At 43.8% G+C, this 21,922-nt stretch overlaps 1 protein-coding gene across 2 annotated transcripts in view; it reads right to left on the bottom strand.

Annotated features, from left to right (window-relative positions):
• Positions 1 to 21,922, bottom strand: part of LOC726148 (hemicentin-1) — a 120,008-nt gene that overhangs the window by 97,006 nt on the left and 1,080 nt on the right. The window lies entirely within an intron of this gene.

Here is a 21,922-nt window from a genome sequence, read left to right as displayed (position 1 = left end):
GAAAGACTTTGGAGAGAACGGATATAGAGAGAAAGAGACTTCTCGCTGAGCGAGTTGTGACGTTTTACGAGGAGGTAAAGCAGCGTGCAAGAAAATTGAGAGAAGAGAACGGCCGTGATTCAACGACCATCCTTAATTTTACTATTCCAAACGTAAACGAAGATTTTCTGATTCGCAAGAAAGAAGGGAATTTTATTGTTTCTCACCAGATCGTTGATTCGAGAAAGAAAAAATTTTTCAATGTTAATCAAAATACATTCTCTTCCTTCCAATACTCGAAATCCAATTACAATTAATTCGAACAGACATCGCGAACCAATCGGATACCGATTTCAAAAATTTTCCAAATTCATCACAACTTATTATTATTACTATTATTTCAATAATCGTAAAGTTCTCGATCGATGCATGAAACCTCGATCCTCCAGACGCGGGCATAAAAGAGCCGATCCTCCCCTTGGAACGGCGGAGCGACAGGAGCGGGGGCGGAGGAGGAGAGCGCCTACCGTTCGAACGGTAGGAATCGAAATGACGAAGGCTGGTGGCGAGCGGGAGCGACTGACTGATATGTTTCTGTTGTCCGTCAAATGAGCAACAAATAACAGGGTATTGTTGCGGAGCGGAGTGGCGCGCGGCGGGCGCGCAAACGAGAGCTTGCGCTTAACAATGGGGCGGTGGTCCAGGACAGAAGTTTTCAGGGGCGGGGAACAATGCGAGGAGAGACGGGAGACAGCCGGTTTAATTAAACGCATCGTCAGCTCTGTATGGAAACACAGGTAGCACGCGGTGGGCACGCGTGTGGTACACGACGACACATCGTCTCCATCACACACGTCTCGGCTGCGCTCCACCGAAAGCGCGCGTACGTACACGCCAGATTTTATACAACCGTTACAACCGCGGGGAATTGAAAGGGTGCATGACGCATCGCGCAGATAAGTATAACGGGCCGTTGTTGTCCCCCACGTGTGTCGAATACCACGAACGGATAAATGGAGATAGGATCTGCATCTTCGTGCGTAGGATCCGTTGCAAGATCGAAAAGATTTTCTTACATTTTCAATGACGTTGGAAAGAAGATATAATTTTTCCTTTTCAAAAGGAAATTAATATTCTCCTCTTATTGTAACATCGTGATTATGAGATTGTGATATATTGGAGAAATTACAAATAGAAAGTTTTCGGCGTGAAAATATTAAAAGGAAACACGATTGTAAAATATAAAAGTGAGCATAAATTCGTCGACGGTAACGGTGAGGGAGGTGCGATTTTTTTCGCCTTGCTGATCGAATCCAAATAATTTGGCATCGCGAGGATTAAACCCGTTCGATTCTCACATGTACGCGGCGAGCATCCGCCACCAACGAACCGAACGAAAAGCTACTCGCGCGTAAATCTTTCCTCGCCAAGACAAATACCGCTCGAAATCTCTCTCTCTCTCTCTCTCCCTTCTTCTTCCCTTCCTTTTCCAATCTTCGAGCGACGAATTCTCTTTTCTAAGAGAAAAAAAACTCGAGCTTGTAAAGTCCAAGGATTTCGACTTTATCGTAGCCCCTCTCGATTCGTCTTTTCCGCGCGCGGAAAAGAATCGTAAAGTTGGCCTGGCCGTGGAAACAGATATAGAGGGTAGAGTTGAAATTCATCAGGGCCGCCTTTCCAAGTTTCCCCAGGTATCGTGGCGAGTAGAGTCGTACATAGAGGGAGGGGAAAGAAAATAAAACGCGGAAGGTGTGCGACGCGCAAGTTTCGCGCAGCTTTTGTGCGCGGCCGAGGATAAACAACAGCGTCGACGGCTCGCTCGTTCGTCGTTAAAAAGTTGGAAAAAAAAAAAAGAAAGTTGCTTGATACGGTGCGAGCCAGGGTGAAGAAAAAAACGCGAAACAACCGGAGAATCGAATCCACGCCCCTTTCCATCCTGCTTCCCTCGTCCGTTTCCACCCTCCTCCGCATCCCTCCTCCCCGAAGAACGAGTGGAAAACCGAGCAGCCTGGCTGGCGTTGGCAAAAATTACGGAACACGCGCGCAAGAATGCTCGGAGAGGAGAGGAAGAGCAAGATGCACACACGCGACCCTTTCCTTTTTATTTCCTCTCCTTCCTCCGCTTCCTGTTTCGAAGTTTAATCGCGGACGCGTGCGAGCGCATACGGAGGAGACGTAGGATATTTTTTCGAGAGCCGGGGATTCCCTTTCACGGGGGCGGCGGTTGAAATTTATTCGTCTGCACAACTCCTTAAATCACAGCCGGCGCGGATCGCGGCGCCTTCGTGGAGGGGGTGGCAACCACGTGTGCACACGATTCACCCTTTCTCGCCGTTATCCCTTCCTTACTCCCCCTCTCCTCCCCCTCAGCGCAGCCCCAGTTCCTGCGGGGAACAGCGGCGCATATTTTATTTACGAAGCTGGCGGCCGCATTGACAATTTGCAGCGGCGTTATGTAAATGCAGCGTCACGTACGCTCGCTTTTTCCCCTCCCTCCATGGCGAAGAATGGGGGAGGAGAAGGGAAGGATGATGGAAGAAAATAGAGGAGGGGCGAGAGTTTTGTCGGGCGTCGATCGTTCGGAAAAATGCAGCGGAATCGGCCGATTCCCCTCCCCCGCTGCGAGGAAACGCGGCCACGTTGCTGACACGCGTCTCTCTTCCAGCCAACTCTCTTTTAGCCTTTAGCTCCGCACGACTCCCTCGTTCCCCGCACCCGGAGGGCCACCAACCCCGGGGAGAACGATCGAAGAAACGTTTTCGAGAGGAGGATACTCGAGGGACACACACACCGCCTTCCTTTTCTAGGGATCCTTGGAAATCTTTCGAAAGCTGCTCGCCCGCGCGGAAACCCGATCTTCTCCCCGGGAAGAGGCGAGTATTTCGAGCGGATATCGGCGTTTAAACGGCGGCGACCAACCGTTTTTTCCATTTAACGCCGTAAGAGTCGACATCCATCGAGTCCCGCTCGCGCCTTGGCTATCGGCGGCAATTTGATCGATGAAAATTTCGTCGATGCTGGAAATTATACGCGCGTATACGCGCGCGAATAAATATGCAAAATATGGCGGGCGGGCATGTAGAGAATTAAAGAGATCCGAGCGGAAGAGCGAAATAAACGTTAGCAAAAAAAGGAAGAAGATGGACGCGAAAAAGAGAGAGAGAGAGAGGGAGGGAGAGACTTGTAACGAGCGGGAGAATATGTTAATCTCGAGACCGGCGCTATACATATGGAAATGACTAGCGCGGCAATGCGTCGCCCGACATTCTCTTTCAACGAGTTTCCCTGGGGAAAAGGCTTGGCGAAAGCCTTCCTGCGCCAAGATTTTTACGCGCCGCTCTTACATTTTTCCGGATTGAATCGTCGGACGAAACTCGGCGACCATCAACCACTCGTTGACCAGTTACGTCTATCCACTACGATTTTCCCTCCCGCTATTTCGATTATTTGAACGAATAATTATCCGAATAATTAACTAATTCGACTAGCATTCGAATCGTTTAATTATCGGGTCGGATAAATGGACGCTTTGGAGGGTGAAGCTGGGTCAGTGAGAGGTAGGTGGGGCCAGCGGTTGGGAAGGCTTTTCAAATTTTTTTAAAAGCCTTCCGCTTCGTAATCCGGCGAATAAAGGAGCGGAAAGGAAGGTCGAGGCTCGCGCAACTTTCGGCCCAAGTACTCGCGAATTATCACCGATATTCGGGAGTTCGGTGGAAGAGCGTAAAGGCGGAAATGCGGTTTCCTCTTTGCCCCAACTTTTTCGCTGCCCTGCGCTTTCCTCTTGCGCTTCTCGGATTCGCCTCGAATACCGGCGCGACGCGCTACGCCGAGATCGATTCCGCCTAACTCGACGACGTTGCTCGCGTTCGCCGGTTATCCAGGAAATCGTCGACGGACTTTGGAGTGGAAGAATTCGGGAAACGAATTTTCCTAACTAAATTTTTATTATCGTCCGGATATTGGACGCGATCGAGGGTCGAAAGAGTTTAAAAAGGAATAATATTGTTGTTATTTTCAGGAAGAGAATTTAAACGACATCGCGGATAATCGATTCATTTTCGTTATTCGATCGAAGGTATATGCGACTTGCATCGATTTGTAATTATCTGTAAGTAGAATAATTTTATCATTGTTTTCGATTTTCCAATTTAAAAGGTTATTCGTTGCTTACACCTTCAAACTTTGCAGCTTTCCGCCATTTCCCACCGAGGCTCTCGCAAATTTTCAGATGGATTCCTGAAAGCATCGATACCGCGTATACATACAAGCACGAACAAAATGGAACATGTTTGCGCACTTCGGCCGACAGAATACAGCCGCTTCGGGACAGCGTATCGAGTCCTCGCGTGCGCCAGGAAAAATATCAGCCCTTTGTTTTTATATATAGAGATCCCAACTCTCTCTCTCTCTCCCTCTCCCTTCCCCTATATATCTAGCATAGAACCACCTTCGCAACGTCGTTTCATCCCTCTTTGCAGGCGGCGTTCTAGGGTGCTCTACACGTGTATCCACCACCCTTCTCGATACTTTAACCCCGTCCCACAACCTTTTCCACCCCTTTAACTCCTCGTCGCCACTTTTCCTTCCCCGGCTTTCTCTCACACCATGGATATATCCCTCCCCGAAGTCATCCAAGTCGTGGAAAAACAAACGAAACGTTTCGAAATCGGGGGTGGATGAAGAAGCGCCAAGTTTAGATCCAAGCAGCAACCAAATCCAAAGCTCGATAACGCTTCTATTCTATACCCAGCGCGTTATTTTCGAAGAGGGAAGTTGGGATTCGCGAGAAGGATTCGGGTAGGTCGAATTTAATAGCGGCGGCATATCCGCTGGTTGGTAGACCCTTCAACCTTCTAGAATACGGCCGCGGCTTGCTTTAATTAAATTTTGTTTTCGCCCTTTTCCCGGCCAGAACTTCTTCCAGCTGTTTCTTTTTTTCGGAACCCATTAAAACTTCCCCTCTCCCCGCTCCCTCTCCGACTTTTTAATTCCTTTTCATTTGACTTCTTGCAGGATTGCCGGATCCGGCCGCACGACCAATCCTCGCCTTCCACCACCAGCGGAGCGTACCACCAGAGGCGCCGTTTTCCGGCAACCGAGATTAAAACGAAATCGTTTCGCCACCTTTTTTTTTTTCCTTCTTTCTCTTCTTCTTCTTTAACTCGTCATCGCTTCCGATGTTTCGAGATAATAAACGAACAAATACAGAACAAACTTCAAAGACAATTAATAAGATTATTCCCCGAAAATTGGGGAGAAATATGAATGGGTAAGAATTCTCCAAAGATCTGTATATAATTTTCCAACCGGTGAAACGAATCCTCCCCTTGGAAGAGAGAATTCCACTCGAGAACTCTCCCCTTCACGCTTTTGTTAATTTTTCTTGGAGAAGGGAGAGAAGAGAAAGAGAAAGAGAAGAAAACAATTGGAACAAGAGAGTGGAAGAGAAGTCGCACGCGACAGATACGTGTGCATAAATATGCAAAAGGCGCGCGGCCGATTGTTCACCCCTTTCGTGCGCTAAACGACGTGGCCGAACCTCTCATCCCTTCGAAGCTCGCGTGATTTACACCCCTCCCTGTACGTGACTTCCTGTTGACGCTGATATCGTTCCCGATATATTCGATACGACACCGGCAGACGACAAAACGCAGTACGCCTTGGAAAGTTTGCAAATAAAATCGAAGACGTAATCGAAGGAAGAGGAAGACGTTCTCCTCTCTCCCTTCGACACCATCCTTTCTCGTGGAAATATCTCGGATCGATAAAGTTGTTTCTTCTGTGTGAGAATCTCTTTTCTCGCTCGTTCCTGATCTCGGTAAGATATATTCGATACAGGATATTGGTGGAGGATGTTGCTTAGAAGAAGAATCGAAGAGTCGATTGATTGATTTTCGAGATCGAGATTCGAATCGTTTCGTGGCAGATCAGGAAATAGATTAGATTCTTTCAACAGTCTCTCAATTACAAATATTTTTATAATTTATCACATTCCATATAAAGATTCTTTCTGCATAAGATATAATTGATATAAGATTCGTTAAGAATAGTATTATTACTTTTGCGTGTACAGATTTGCAAATATTTTCGAATAGATGGGTGGAAGAGGTTTTCAGACGATCGTGGTGAACTTGATATTTCATTCGAGCCGGGTCGATACTCCCTGATCCAGAGTGGATACACACACGTACACGCGCACACACACACACACACATATATACGCGCGCGATAGTTTAATCTAGGATAGTGGTGTCAGGAACCGTAGGCAGATTGAAAGGAAACGATCTCGCCTCCGGTGTATCGCGTCGAGACTCGTGCTCCGTGTTTTCGTGCCTGATACTTCTCCCGCGTTACGACACCATAAATTTCCCACCCAACCCGTTAACCGACCCTCGTGAATCACAACACGCTCCCCCTCCGCACTGTTTCCGCGAAGATTTTCATCGCGAAGATTGCAACAATTTCGCGGCCGTTTGGGTTCATTGGCCTTGTTGAGCTCGCAGGCTGGTCAATTCTCTTCGAATTACGAAGAAGAAAATTCTCAAACAGGGTTTTAAGAGAGTCTTCGATGGGATTAATCATTGATAATATAAATAGAGACTCTCGAAACGTGGGAGAAAAATTCTGAGAAAGATTCGTCCGCTTTCAAACTCATCTTTGTATATTCGTAGATCATTGATTGGTATACAAAAGCAAAGTTTCTTTGGAGAAACAAAGAAAACTTCGAAGAAATGAGTTAATCTATAAATCGAATACTTCACGAAAGGAAAGGAAAAAAAAGATCCTGCCAACCGACTGGTTATCGATCAGTTTGCGAATAAAAATTTCTGAAAATCCTAAGGAAAGATCGTTTCCTTTACAAGATAATCGACCTTCTAAAATCTGAAATATTCTGAAAAGGAAAAGAGAGCTCAATCGAAACAACACGATCACTGGCCAGTTTGCAAACGAAAATCCGTCGAAACGCAAAGAAAGAACCCCCTCCAAAAAAAGAGTTGGTCGATCTTCAACGAGTTAGAGGTTCTGTTGAGGCAGCAGGCTAACCACTGACCAATTCGTAAACATCTACGAGGAGCAAAGACCGTGAAGAAAACCTGGAAACGATTCAAAGACTAAGAACGAAGAAGGGAGGGGGGAGGTACGCTTTGTTTTCGCGTATTGTTGCACGTTTCGAAGCTGGAGAAAGGGGCGGAACGCAATTACAAGGAGGGAAAGACAAAAGGGCGCGCTTCTCCGCGGAAAAAAAGGACGGTGTATTGGGTTAAGATGCCAATTATCCAGACCTGGATAACCACCATTCCGTCAAACTGAAAATTCGCGAAGGAATAAACGCGTGAACGAGGCTCTCCACTTTTTCCTCCCCCTCGAGAGCAGACGAAATCATAGAGTAGAGGGGGAGGGAGGATTGCGTGGAAAACGCAAATTTATGTCTGCTCCGTGTCTTCATTTGCTCATCTAATAAAGCGAATTTCGCGCGGCTTTGGATCGTTACCGGTGCACACCGGAACGGAAGCTAATCCGACCAATTAGCGGCATACCTAAATTGAATTCCAGCTCGATTCGAGGCACCGTGATTCATTGCCGTGCCTTCTGTCTCCTACGAAAATCACTCTTTTCCCGAGAACAACGACTCTACAAACGAATATACATACATACATAAAATATACGTATAAAAGAAATGGTTGCATTTACCAAATAAAACATTCTCTTCCCGAGAACAACGACTCTAAAAATGAATATACATACATATACAAAATATACAAAATATAAAAGAAATGGTTACATTTACCAAATAAAACACTCTTTTCTCGAGAACAAAGACTCTACAAATGAATATACATACATATATAAAATATAAAAGAATTACATTTACCAAATAAATCGATCTATACGTTTTATGTAGATATTATAAGATATAAAATATCTTTCGATGAATGGAATTGAACAAAAAAGAAATGGTTACATTTACCAAATAAAACACTCTTTTTTCGAGAACAACGACTCTACAAATGAATATACATATATATATAAAATATACGTATAAAAGAAATGGTTACATTTACCAAATAAAACACTCTTTTCTCGAGAACAATGACTCTACAAATGAATATACATACATATATAAAATATACGTATAAAAGAAATGGTTACATTTACCAAATAAAACACTCTTTTCTCAAGAACAACGATTCTATAAACGAATATACATACATATGTAAAATATACGTTACATTTACCAAATAAATCGATCTATACGTTTTATATATAAAATATCTTTCGATGAATGGAATTGAGCAGAAAGTTTTCATTTCGAAAATATTCTTCATTAAGACTAGCTAGACGAAAATTGGAAGAGTAGTCTGTCGCTACGATAATGCTTCCATCCGGTGAGAGACTAAGAAGAATGGGGAGGATCGATTGGAAGAGAGAGTCGTAAAATTTTGAAATGAAAAGCATCGAGAAAGGAGAAAGATCTTTCCTCTACGGCGTAACGTTCCAAATGAGCGGGTTGTTAATTAATATTTGCCGGCCATCTGGGTGATTTTACTCTCATCTTGGGTATTTAAGGGTGAGTTATATATATCGTCCCTCCCTCCCTCTCTCTCTCGATCTTTGGTCCTCCAGTTGCTCCCGGCTCCCGACTTAATCCGATACTAAGGGATCGTCAAACTTTCCAAATGAACCGGTTGTGCACGGCCACCCGCGACAATGGCGATTTACACCCCACGGGAAATGAACTGTTTAACGGAAGACGGACCGCCGCGAGCAGTCATACCCGAAACTGAAATGACTGGATTACTTGCGCCGGCCAAGTTTCGATTGTTCTTGCCCGTTGTGTGTATTTCGTTGAAATTTCTCGAGCTGTCCTCGTGATCGAGGGAAAACGTCTTGCGTTTAAACATCGACGTTGCTCGACTCGATTAAAATTTGAAAAACGTTTTGCTTTGATTTAGTAAAACTCGTGTCGATTTTGACTCTCGAAATTTCTTAATCTTTTCATCTTGTAAAATTGTTACGGTGTAACTTGCTTGTTCATTGTCTGCCGAATTATATATGTACACGTATACATTGGATAAGTTTCGAGTTTCAAACGGGTCCAAATGACTCGAAGAAGTTTGCCTCAACAAATCAAAAGTTGCTTAATGCAAACGCCTGTAATAAATTCAAGTGACTACGAGTGTTGGGGAGAAACACGCGTCAGAATGATAAATAATTCACAGGTTGATTTAATATCGGTAAATTAAACTTCGGCATAACGGTTGATCTCTGAAAATTTACTTGGATAGAAATTTCAAGATTTCGTATCGCGAGGAGAAGAGCGGAAAAATGTACTTCACGATTACGTATCTGTACAATGCAAATCCTGAAATAATTCCAAATCGTCTCGATTCCACTCGAGGACAAGTTATATTACACTTTACTCAAGTTGGAAATAATTCGAAATTGTCCCATGATAAATAAGCAACGTCCCGAGTTTCGTCTTCGAACAAGATGGATAAGATCGGGACGATTATCGAAACTCGAAAGGAAAATAACTCTTTCCTCGACTCGATTACCATTCGATCGAAGCCTGGATTTCGAGCTATCCCCTGGTTTCTCGCGAACAGATAAGAAGGAAGGAAACGTTTGTTCGAGGAAACGTTTCTCGCGGATTCTTTCTTTCCTCTATTGCTCGCCTGTAATCCGAGCACCGAGGCCTTCTGGAAGCAATTTCCCCGTCAGCGGAATCCCGAAAAACCGGGCCACGCGATTGATTCCCCCGCGGTGGAATGGCTCCGCTCGTCGACGATCTTCCCGCTTTTCCCTCGTTTCGCCGGAAAGACCGGTTGATCCGCTTATCGGTAAACGAGGCCATTGTTAATCTCGCGGTTCGATGTTTCCGTCGAAATTAAAAGGGGAGCAATCGTGGATGGGAAGATTCGCGAAAATATTTCTCCTATTTTTTTTTCATAGAATTTTTCAATTCCATTTTTTCTTTCCTCTCTTTTTCCCAATTGTTAAGAGAAATTACTGGCATTGATACGAAACCCGAGACAGGTTTAATATTTAAAGGTGTACATATATATATATAAGAGGAGAAAAATTTTCATCCGATGAATTCTATCTATCTGTAGAGCTTTTTCATCGCGTGGCGGAGGGAGCAAGAAGGAAATGGTGCTATAAAGTGGACTGCTCTATCAACGGACTATACATGGCGTGATTACCGCTATCTGCGAATAGACAGTGGATACCTATGGAAATTTACATAACACTGTGCGTCGGTGATTGGTCTACGGGGACATCAGATTTTATAGAAGCTGCGGGGACGGAATGTTTCGAAACGCGTGTGTTCGTTCTCTTTTTTTTTTCCCCCAGCCTCGCTCGAGCGTAATTCTTTTGCCCCGATTCGAAAAAAATTCTATTACTCGACCAAGAGCCCCGGTTCTTTGCGCGCCACTGACAAAAAAACATCGTTAAAAAAGAGAGAGAAAAAAAAAAAAAAAAAAATTTTCGAATATTTCACCCGCAAAACGTTTTTCAGAGAGCCTTTTGAACCCGAAACCCAATATTTTCGAACGAATCGAAAATATATATTCAATTTTTCAAAATTCATAAAGTTAAATTAAGCGGGGCTCTTCTATATATATATATTTTTTTCCTCCCTCCTTCTCCTTTCTTCCCCTCGCGGAAAATCGGCCGACACAAAGTTTCGTTCTCGTGGAACTCGTCCAAGAGAAGCGTGTCGCCTATGGATCCGACCCATATATAGCGAGGGGAAAGTCGGCCAAATTGAATGTCGGGGGGAGGGGCGAGGCGAGGAGGCGATCATTAGCCAGTTTATCCCGGTCGCGAGAGGCAGTGAGCGGTGCACAATGCCCCTGCCCTGTTCATGCGTGGTTCATGGAGGAGGAGGAGAAGGGGTGGGATGAGGGAGAGAGAGGGATGGAAGGGAGCGCGAACACGTGTTCCGAATGCGTCGTTTGGCTGGAATAATCGCTCGCTCGGAAAACAGACGTTTCGATAATCGACGGAACGCCGCGCCACTCGCGCCCCCGCAATCCCACCCTTCCCGACACCCTCGACTCGACGAATATCGACGAATGGAGAGCGCCGTCGGATTGATCTCGATCCAACCGCCACGAATTTACGCCGTGCGATATTTTCGCGAAGGAAGAAGATCGATTTCGGGAGGAAACGAAAACGGGGGGATGGAATAACATTGGCGTTTGGAAAGAATGGATATTGCTCTTGCAAGAATGTTTCGAAGAGTGAAATGGAGAGTGAAATGATCTCCGAGAGGATTTTTTGGATTTTTGTTAAAGTTATTATTGCTCGGTTATTCTTCTTCGCTGATCAAAAATAACTCTTTTTTTCTTTCTCTCTCTTAAATTAATTCCTTTAACCTCCCTCAGGTTATTATTACGTAGAATTATTTTTGGTCGAAAGTTGGTATCGTTCGATCGCTCTTAATGTAACATAATAAGAGAAGAATAACTCTGGAGAATGTTTCTCTCGAATATATTCGCTTAATTATTATTCTCTCCTCGGATTATTCTCCGGAATATTATTATTTTTCGTTGAAGAAGCGCCGCGTCGAGGGAGAAATTATTACTCTCGATTCAATTAGAAATAATAAAATCTCGTGTTTTACGCGTAATCGCGATGGATCGTTAATCCGATCGGATTACTCGAGAGAGGGGAGAGAGAGGGAGAGAGAGAGAGAGAGGTGTCGAATCGGCGAATTATTTTTACTCGGCCAAATCTGTGGCGAGATTTTTCGAGCGAATAAATAAAAGTTGGGAGCGAGCGGAATATAAAAGATCGAGGCCGAGCAAACGTGACGGGAAACAAACAAAAACTCGGGTTCGCGCCGAGTGACAAAAGTTACAACGCTTCCAACCGCCTTCCAACCCCTCCTCCCTCCCCTCCCCTCCCCTCCCCTCCCGCGATAAAACATCGTTGTACCCGGTCGATTTACAGAGCTCGGCAAACACGCGACGACCCGCGCGAATTTCCACAGCCCTCGGCGGCCAGAAAGGATTCGATTAACCGAACGTTCCTTTTACCGCGAGCTCTACCAACCCCCCCCCCTTCCCCCTCCCCGGCGGATAATTTTATTTCTGTCCGATTTCTCTCGCGCGCTCCTCGATTAGAGATCGATCGGCCATGATCGATCTTCGACTCGCGTGGATGGAAGTAAAATTGGTCGAGGATTCGTTCGTTAAATAACAATCGATGGATTTTTCCAATGAAAAGAAAAAGGGGACGAGATAATCTTGTTGTCTTGAATCCGATTTTTGCGAGTTTTCTCGCGTTTTTGGAAGAAATGTCGGAGAGTTCAAGGTGGGAGAGAAAGGATCGATCGAACATTTGCGGCGATTTCACGGCTCGCCGATTTATGGCGACGAGTAGGAAGAAACGTTGAAGGAAACGTGCGTAAACTTTTGAGCTCCGTCCATCAATTTAAGAATTTATTTGAGCTACTTATAGTCACGTTTAAACAGCATGTTTAAATACACGTGTAAGAGAGATCGAAGTTGGATCTGTATATTTTTTTAATGTGCTTGAATTTATTTCTTATTATACGTGCACATTTGTGCACAAGATAATAGAGATAATAGAGTATGTATTATAAAATATAGGATTTCACATTATAGTTCGTGATAAAAAATTATGAATCAAATAATAATAATCAGACAGTCTCAAGGGAATGTATAATTTAATTTCTCTGCAGATGGATGCATAGAGATCATCGTTCTCAAGAAAGTAAATAGTTAATTTACACATTTATTCTTTATGCATTCGGTTAAAAATATGTACTCGCAGGTAATAATAAAGTTAAATTAAACGGGATGAGAATATCGGAATACGAATATTATCGATACACGTGTACGCGGCTAATTAACGGATAATTAATTTTTTTAATACGCGTTATATTTTAACAGGCACAATTTTTGTTGCACAACATTTGTTCGATTCGTCCCTTTTAGATTAGATTTACAATTACCGAAAAGTACAATAATCATTTCCTCATACTTGCTAGAAGAACAGTTTCCCAATTGTCAAAAAGTCAAAACTATTCCAATTTATTTAATAACTGTTTCGATATATATAGTTGTCATATCGTTTGTTCAGATGGTTTCGCGAAAGTGGATAGATTCTTTTACCCCTTTCTTCTACGAGCCCGTGTAAAATAACCGTGGTAATCGCGTCGCCCTTCATCTTCGACCTAATTAGAGGGAAATTAATCACCACATTGTCCGGGAAAAATTAGCAGTGAAATGAGATTCCTCGGACACGATGGAATCCGCATTCCCCTCGAGAGACAATACCAAACTCGACTTTGCTCTGGCAAAGAACCGCGATCGAATTGCTTCACGAACCTTAAAAACTTTATCACCGCGCTCTTTAATTAACGCACTCTATTACAAATTCCATTTCTTCTGGCGTCAATACGTCGCCATCGGCCACCCGTGTCGACGTGGTGTACGAACCATTTCGAGTTACTCACGGTGAACAAACTATTCTTTATTCCGTTTCACTCCTCCTCTCCACCCTATCTCCTTCCTCCCGCCTTTGTTCTATCCCGCCATTTCCTCCTCGGCGAGGAAGGTAAATTTCGCGAGTAACCAATCCTTGGATTCAACGACGTGAATTCTGTCACGTTTCGAAGACGGATCGAAGACGACGGTTTGCACGATTTAACGAGGGAGTTAGTTGCCAGACTATGGCTACGCCCCCGTGAAAATGCTAGGCGGGATAGTGCTAGACCGACGTCGATTTCGAGGACGAACGAGGCACCCAATTCCCGGGGAACAACTTTTCGCATTAATAATTCCATCGCGCGTTAGGAATTATAAATCACGGTGGCGCAGTCCGGCCCGCCCTATTGGAGATGTTTGAAATTCCCAAGCTTTTCGAAGAGGACTGTACTTGGACTGCATAGTTCCCCGCCCCGATTCTTTATTCGCGGCCGACACATTCCTGCAAAAGTTCTCGCAAAGTGATCTTTCGGTGCTGCGCACATTCATCGCTCGCTCGCTCGCTCGCCAAATTCACGTGTCCAGAATGCTGTGAAACGTGTATTACACGTGCCCTCACCGTCCACTCTCGCGTCCACGTAAATTTATGTAACCGGATCCCGCTTCATAACCGCGGTTAATTAATGTTAATCTTCGTAGCTACGCATCATTGTAAGGATTTGGAGATGGAGGGAAGATGACGAGGCAAATGACATGCTCGATCTCGGATTATAAAACGATCCTCGAACTTGACTAGATGTAGAAACTTTTATAATATCTATAGCTGTTGATTTAATTTAAATCTTCTTATAATATACTTTACATCGCGAGAAAAAAAGAGCAAATAGTGCAAAATCATAAGAATGAAGGTTCTTTATTCGTGTGAGAAAGCATGAGAAAAAAATTAAAAATTTTGTCGTTGAAACATATGTTGGAAACGTAGAGAAAATGGCACTATTTCGAATCCGTTTTTCATTCATCCCGATATCTGAATCGGTTATCGAGATATGAGGATTCGAAGGGAAGAGAGCATGCAAAGATCGTGAATGGATCCGCCGCGAGCCATTGACCTACACTTTTTCTTAGAAAGGTATACTAGGTTTTTCTAGGAATCGCGTCTGGCATTTGTCTATAGTTAAGATAGGTCAGTGAGACGAGGCGCGAGCGAGAGATCCGAGTAAGTGACGAGGACGAAGATGTTAAACGATCGAAAATTACCCCTTTCTTTACGCGATGATATCTTCGGGGCCGGAAATCGTATCGAGATGAATCGAAAATCATTTCAAAGGGCAAGATTCCGCGTTTCTAATGGCCTTTCATTCGTTGACCGAAAGTTAATGGATCCGGAGTTATAGCGGTTTAAAATTTGCCTAATTTTAATAGAGTTTTTCCCAGGTTTAAGGCAAGGATTAAAAATTACTTTTAGTTTGGATAATGATATTTAGGGAACCGGAAGTCGTATCGAGATGAATCGAAAATCATTTCAAAGGGCAAGATTCCGCGATTCCAATGATCTTTCATCCATTGACCGGAAGTCATTGTGTTCGAAGTTATAGCAGTTTAAAGTTTATCTAATTTTAAAGTAAGGATTAAAAATTAGTTTTACTTTGCATGATGATATTTAAGAAACCGGAAGTTGTATCGAGATGAATCGAAAATCATTTCAAAGGCAAGATTCCGCGATTCCAATGATCTTTCGTTCATTGACCGGAAGTCATTGTGTTCGAAGTTATAGCAGTTTAAAGTTTATCTAATTTTAAAATAAGGATTAAAAATTAGTTTTACTTTGCATTATGATATTTAGGAAACCGGAAGTCGTATCGAGATGAATCGAAAATCATTTCAAAGGGCAAAATTCCGCGATTCCAATGATCTTTGGTTCATCGACCGGAAATCACTATATCCCAAGTTACATTGGTTTAAAGTTTTCTTGATTTTAACGTTTAATCAAGATTTAAGATAAGTTGCGCGAAAGATATACTTATTTTTAGAAAAATAAATGCTTATAAATTGATCTTATAGTGGTGTGTTAAAAAGATTTTAAATTAATTTAAAAGTTATCCTAAGTCCTTTGCTCAAAGTAACTTGGATCTTTATTTAATCGACCCAGTTCGAGTTTAATTACGTTAATTAATCGAAGGGGTTTATAAGTTTTAATTTATTTATTTTTTTCCTTTTTTAACGTGAGAAATTATCTCTCAAATTATCCATACACCTTTTATATATAAGATACACCCAGAACAAATATATTTGCAAAAATACTCGTTTAATTTAATAAATTGCAAAATATTTCTCAGTGACTAGGATTATCGGATTTATCCAAGACGTTCTCGCGCAGACACCCGTGTATCGATCGATACACAATCCTGTCGAAGAGTTAAGAAAAGCCAAGAAAACTCGTAGATCACGTTGCAATTTGAAATTCCGCAGAAGGAAGGAGGATTCCGTTTCCGTATTCGTACAACCGGAGACGATTTGCATCGAAAACATCCAGACAACGATGGAGAGGAAGGGAGGGATAGAGAGAGGAAGGAGGGGGATGGCAACAGCGGAGGAGATGGGTTGCCGCGACTCCAGAACCGGCACAGCAGCGGTCGCGTAAACATGCGAAAACAGTTTTTCAAAATTGTCGTAATTCCCAGTGACACGGCGCAGGGCCAGCGCAGCTGTTGCAGCTGCCCGAAAACGGGAACGGGTTGCACGTACGGGGATAAACTATGACGGAATATATGCTACCGACCCCTCCCCCCTCCCCGAGAACTTTAAATCCCGCGGTTACGCCGCCATCGCGCGCAACTTGCTTCCTTCCGCGATTCCGAATCCACTCCCCGGCTATTATCTCGACAACAACGATTTACTTTCATTCGTTTAATGCATCCGAAATCTCCGAATTCTCTTGGAGAGAAGAGAATAAAAATTTGGATGATTCGATCTCTCTCTCTCTCTTTCTTCGAACAGAGAGAGAAAAGTTTTCGATTCCTCGAAACTTTTCCATTTTTCATGGCGAGAAACGCGTGGCAAGGATACGCGTTTGTTCAGCTGTTGCGGACCAAGGCACGTGGCGCGAGTTGGAAACTACAGTTACAGTCTTCCTGGACATAAACTCGTATATAGGAACAACCGGATCCATCCCGAGAATATATCTTGGAAATGCGCCGATGCATCTCGAGGGAGAAGCCGGGGGAGGGAGGAGAAAATGGAAAACAAAGTGCGGGATCGAAACATTTGGACTGGGTGGTTGGGAGGCGTTAGCCCAAGTCGGACCGACAACAAAGTAGAAGTTACGATCGACGTTCGCGTCGGCGACGCGGTGATTTCTGATTCGTTCCTCGGCCGTTATATACCGCTGGTGCAGTCGAGAGCCGCTATAAAACCCGCGGCGGGTGTAAAAAAAGAAGGAGAGGGGAACGGGAATCGGGATGGACAAGTATTTTTACGAGGCATCTATTTGAATTTATCAAAGACATTTATCGAGCCGTTGTATCGTGACACGCTCTGTTTTTAAAATTACTTGGTGCTTCGTAAAGGGACATTGCGCGATTCCTGTCTCTCTCTCTTTATCTGTCGCGTGGAGGGAAAACCGACACGAATGAATAACACGTAGTTTTTTCGCGGAGGGAAGAATGTCAAAGCTCGAGTGTCAGCCTCGATGAAACTCGATTTTACAATGATTTTCAAAGGGACCGAAAACCCTGTGTAAAAGGATTCGTGTAATAAAATTAACTTGTAACGATCTTGGGGAATTGCATCACATTTTCACGCGTCTGAAATTTTTTCCGATTTATTCCTGCCCCCGTGTGAAAATCCTCCGAATTTTCGGCATACGCTTCTCAAAAAACCGTGCATTATCCTAAAAATGGTTTTCGTTATCGATTTAAATCCGTTTGAAAGTGTCTCCAATATCTAAAAAAAGAAATTAATAACGCAAACAATAGCTGAAATTTACTTTTGAAATAAAATCCAAACAAAATTTGACAATTATGAATACCTATCCTTTTTATCATATACTTATTATATATTTTACGTTTTATATATATAAAGAATAAAATCGATGGAGATCCTTTCGTTCGTAACTTTGTAATTAAAATACACACTTTCTCTTTCTGATATAAAATATCTGAATATTTTCGGGCATAATAGTGCACAGCCCCCCGAACACTGATACACTAATCGTCCCCGTGCTTGACGCATTAATTTACGACTTCGTTGTATCGCGGATCCCGACGAGCACATCTCGATTTATGGCGGGAAGAGGGAAGGTATTTCATCGCGAAACAAAACAAATAGCGCGTACAAATCGATGGAAGCCGCGAGAATAATGCCCGCCGCGTAAACCGAACAAGCCGTTTAAAACCGCTACTTGATTAACAGGAAAGCCTCGTTCGGATCCGTGTTCGGTATTTTCTGGTAGCGGCGGCTTCGTATCCGATATCAACATCCCGAAAATCGAAATTACAGTCGGATTACAATCGAGCGTCTCTCGATTTAAAATTTAACGGAGACGCGGAGGGATGGAAAAGAGAAATTTCTTTCCATCCGACCGATCGACTGAAAGGTTAGAACAGGTACACGTACGGTTAATGGATTAGGAGAGAAACTATCGTCCTTTTTCGATTCGCGGGAGAAGGACGGTTTTATCTCCCTCGACCGTTTTCGAGATCCGGGTTAATCGAATACAAGATTCGCCACGTCCGCCGTGAAGCTTGGCGGAATACGAAAACGAAACGATGGCTCTGAAGCAGAGAATCCGATTGTCTCGACCGTTTCCAAGACGAGCGCACCAATTACTTAAAAGCTTGGAATTGTTTATCGGAGAGAAAGGCTAGCCCGGAGGGAGAGTTTATGGGATTCGCACCCCCAACAGGTGGCACGAAGCGAAACACTGCGGCCCGAGCGACCCCTTTCAGAAAAATCATTCTAGCTCGCATTAGACTTTCAAATTACCGGACACGCCGGATAACGCCATATTCCACCCTCTGCTCCCGTATAATTCATCCTGTTACCCAACGTTACCCCCGCTCGTGTAATTGTTTCCACCGTTTTCTGACGCCGCGCATTTCCGATTCACCGGGGATATTTTTCACTATCGTGAATCGTGAGAAGAGAAATGGTCGAATCGAAGGAAAGTTTGCAAGGCAAGAAACAAGGAAGGAAGGAAGGAAGGAGACGAGAGAAACGGTGTCCATCCCGCGATAGAAGCGTGGAAAGACGTTACGCTCTATTAAATGGCTCGTGTCGTATCTAGGAACAAAGGGAAAGCTGGCAAGGATTCTCCAACGATTCGACCGCTTTTGTCGGTGTTTCAAAGGGAACGATTCGAAATTTATCCGAGAGGCTAATACAAGGAAAGAATACAGAAGGGGATGCAAGGAGATTCGCGAGTGTCCCTCGTTTAATCAAAGTTGAAAAAGAAGTTTTCGGCGACTCGCGCGATTCTTCTTATCCGATCGAATCGAAATCTGTGCGAATCCAAGGGACGACTCGATGTCTCGTTTTCGAGAATGCATTTCCGTTGGAGAATCTTTTGGCAGACGAGTCTAATGTTTCGGGTATTCGATGCATTGAAGCATTATCGAGAAAAACATTGAACCATGGTATTCGTATCATTCGAGAACTGGGGAAAAATGGAAGAATTACGCGTTTTGAAAAAAATAAATAGAATTCTCAGCGAGGCTATGAAAAAGGTGTATAAATAATTCTAAAGAAAATATCCGATCCGAAGTTCGAGGCGGTAATGTGACAAAGCAAACTTGCTACAAAACTAAACTTGGGACAGATTAAAACTGGTTGAAAACCGTGGCCTAACTCCGTTCTGCGGTCTCATCCCGCGGTCCGTTTCACCATTTTGCGGCCAACTTTTGACCCATATTTCCTCGTACGAGAATTAATACTCGTTAACGACAAAGTACCGGCACAAAGCCCACTTTAATATTTTACGCGTGCTCGGACGGTCCACTTGTTTAACTCGTCTAATCTTGTTCGTTATTCCCAAGAATATTTCGAACCGATTTCAAAAATTATCCATCCCTCCATCTTTCCCCTATCGTTTATCTTTTCTCCCTCTCCTAAATTAATTTTTCCTTCTCTATATCGCTCTTACTTACTACAGATTGACTAGGAATTACCAAATGTTAAAAAATTCTTCGAAGAGACGTGTGCAAATTACAGAGAAGAGAAGACAATTCGTTAAGGCAAGCAAACCGCGCGTAAAAATAACTTTGACTCGATCAAGCATCGCTCGGAGTATACTCGGCCACGATCCCGATGGATGTTTTCTGAGAACACATCGAGTCGCGAGTCACGGAGTGCTCTTTTACCGAGCGAAAAGACCGCCTTTTTTTTTCCTTTCTTTTTTTTTTTTCTTCTTCTAAAAAGAACGAGATTCCCAGGAAAACGCGAAAGCATTTTGGGATCCGTGGCAACGAGGTATCGGTGGAGGACCGCGAACAAAATGTTTGTCGAGTCAACGGAACGTGTTTTCGCGCCGCGACAACTCTTTCTCTCTCTTCCCCTTTCCCTCTGTCTATTTCTCCATCTCTTTTTTTGTTCCTTCTCCGAGAAGAGACATTAAAGTACGCTCCAAACCGGTTAATGTTTAAACGAGCCCGAGCCTTTTCGTGACAACAACACCTACAACCGTCTATATACGTCGTTTTCCAATCTCCTGAGGGGAGGAGGATTTCATTTCGGTCCACTTGGAAAAATCATCAAAGCGCGGCGAGTTAGTGGGAAAAGTTGGCGCGACCGAAATTCTTTAATTATATAATATAGAGAAAGGGGGGAGAGAAAGATATCGAGGAACACGTGCACACGCGGAAGAAAAAACACGGGAGATGGGAAAATGAGGGTGGATGAGAAAGAAAAAAGTTTATCGATGGAAAAATGTGAATTGGCGCGATTTAATTTGCATACTGCGGCTACTGTCCGCGAAAATTGCAAATGCTCGCTGATTAGAGTCAAGTTTCCTTCTGCACCTCGAGGATAAGGGGAAACAAACGAAACGAGGAGGAGAGCGAGAAGGATGGGAACAGGGGGGGGAGGAGGAACAAGTTGGAGGGAAAAAAGACGGGAGCAAGTTGAAAAGGAAACGAAGGAAAAAGATTTGCCTCGGCTAATTGCATGAGATATGCGATTGTTTCATGCATATTCAACGAGTCCTCGAGGTGGAAATAGCTGATCGCTATTCCTTCCTCCATCCTGCGCCTTCCGCTTCTTTCTTCCTCCCTCCTCCAAGGTCTCTTTTTCCACCTCTCCGCTTTTCCTTCCTTTCAGAGGAAAAGTTGGCGCCCTCCCTAGCCCTCCTCGAAAGATTTCCTCGAACGAGTAATCCGATCCTAAGCCGCGAAGTATCTCCTCGATATTAATTAAGTCTCCTCGATCTTGTATTAAGTCTCCTCGATTGTACGCACCTGCAACTAGTTTTCTTTTTCCCTTCCCTTCTTTTTCTTCCCTTCCATTCCCTTCAGTCCAGTCGAACCGTATGTGCGATAAACAGATATCTGGATAAAAAGATGAAATCTCGAGATACGTGATGATTCTTCGAAACTTTCTCCCCGCGAGAGATAAGGGAGAGATTTGGAGATTGGAGAATTCGTCGAGCAATTAGTCGATAAAAATCGAAAGAAGCGCGATGGAGAAATATCGCGATGGGATGGGATCCACGAAACCGCGACTCGAATAAATTCATCACCTTTCGATATTTTGCCGTTCAACATTCTCGGTGAAACAGAATTTTGCGAGGCAATGGCCGAGTCGGTTAACCTTCCCTTCCTCTCCCATACTCTCCGGACGATTATCGAATTACCGGAAACGTTTCCCCCTCCCCCTCCCCATCGGTAGCGTTCATCCCGCGGATTTTCCATCGCGGCCACGCTCGTACTTTCGAAATATCGGCCGAATGATTGATAACGAGAAAACTGGGTTGCGGATTTATTTTTTTCTCTCTCTCTCTCTTTCTCTCTTTTTGTTTCGCTCGATCCCTTTGTTCGTGCTTTCACAGGCCGATTGCCCGTTCACTTTGCCCTCCCCCATATCTACGTATATATGTATTTATAGTCGCGGCTATGGCGTTTCCTGTGAATTTTCGTTCACTTTTTATCGCGTGTTTCCCATTCGGTGCATCGAATTTTATAATCGGACCTTACAAAATCAAACTTAATTCTTCCGTTTCGCCTTGCTGTCTCTTTTCGCTGTTTCTTTCTTATTTTCTTTTTTAAATCATCCGAGGAAATCGCAGAGAGATTGCAGAAAGAAAGTTGAAGAAGCGAAAAGAGCGATAGAGGATAGATAGATCTCCGGGAAAAAGCGTTGGAAATCGAAAGCAAGGATCTCGAAAATATCCGATATCGAAGGTAACGGGAGCAAAAGAGACCTCCTCGATGCTCGAGAGAATTTAGAAAATGCAAGAATACGTCGAGTCTTCCCCCGTCGTTTCTTCAATG

The sequence above is a fragment of the Apis mellifera genome, linkage group LG1 (genome assembly GCF_003254395.2).
Source record: "Apis mellifera strain DH4 linkage group LG1, Amel_HAv3.1, whole genome shotgun sequence".
Classification (NCBI taxonomy): Eukaryota; Metazoa; Arthropoda; class Insecta; order Hymenoptera; family Apidae; genus Apis; species Apis mellifera.
The sequence above is the reverse complement of the archived record's forward strand: the minus strand, read 5'-3'. Positions and strand labels throughout refer to the sequence as shown.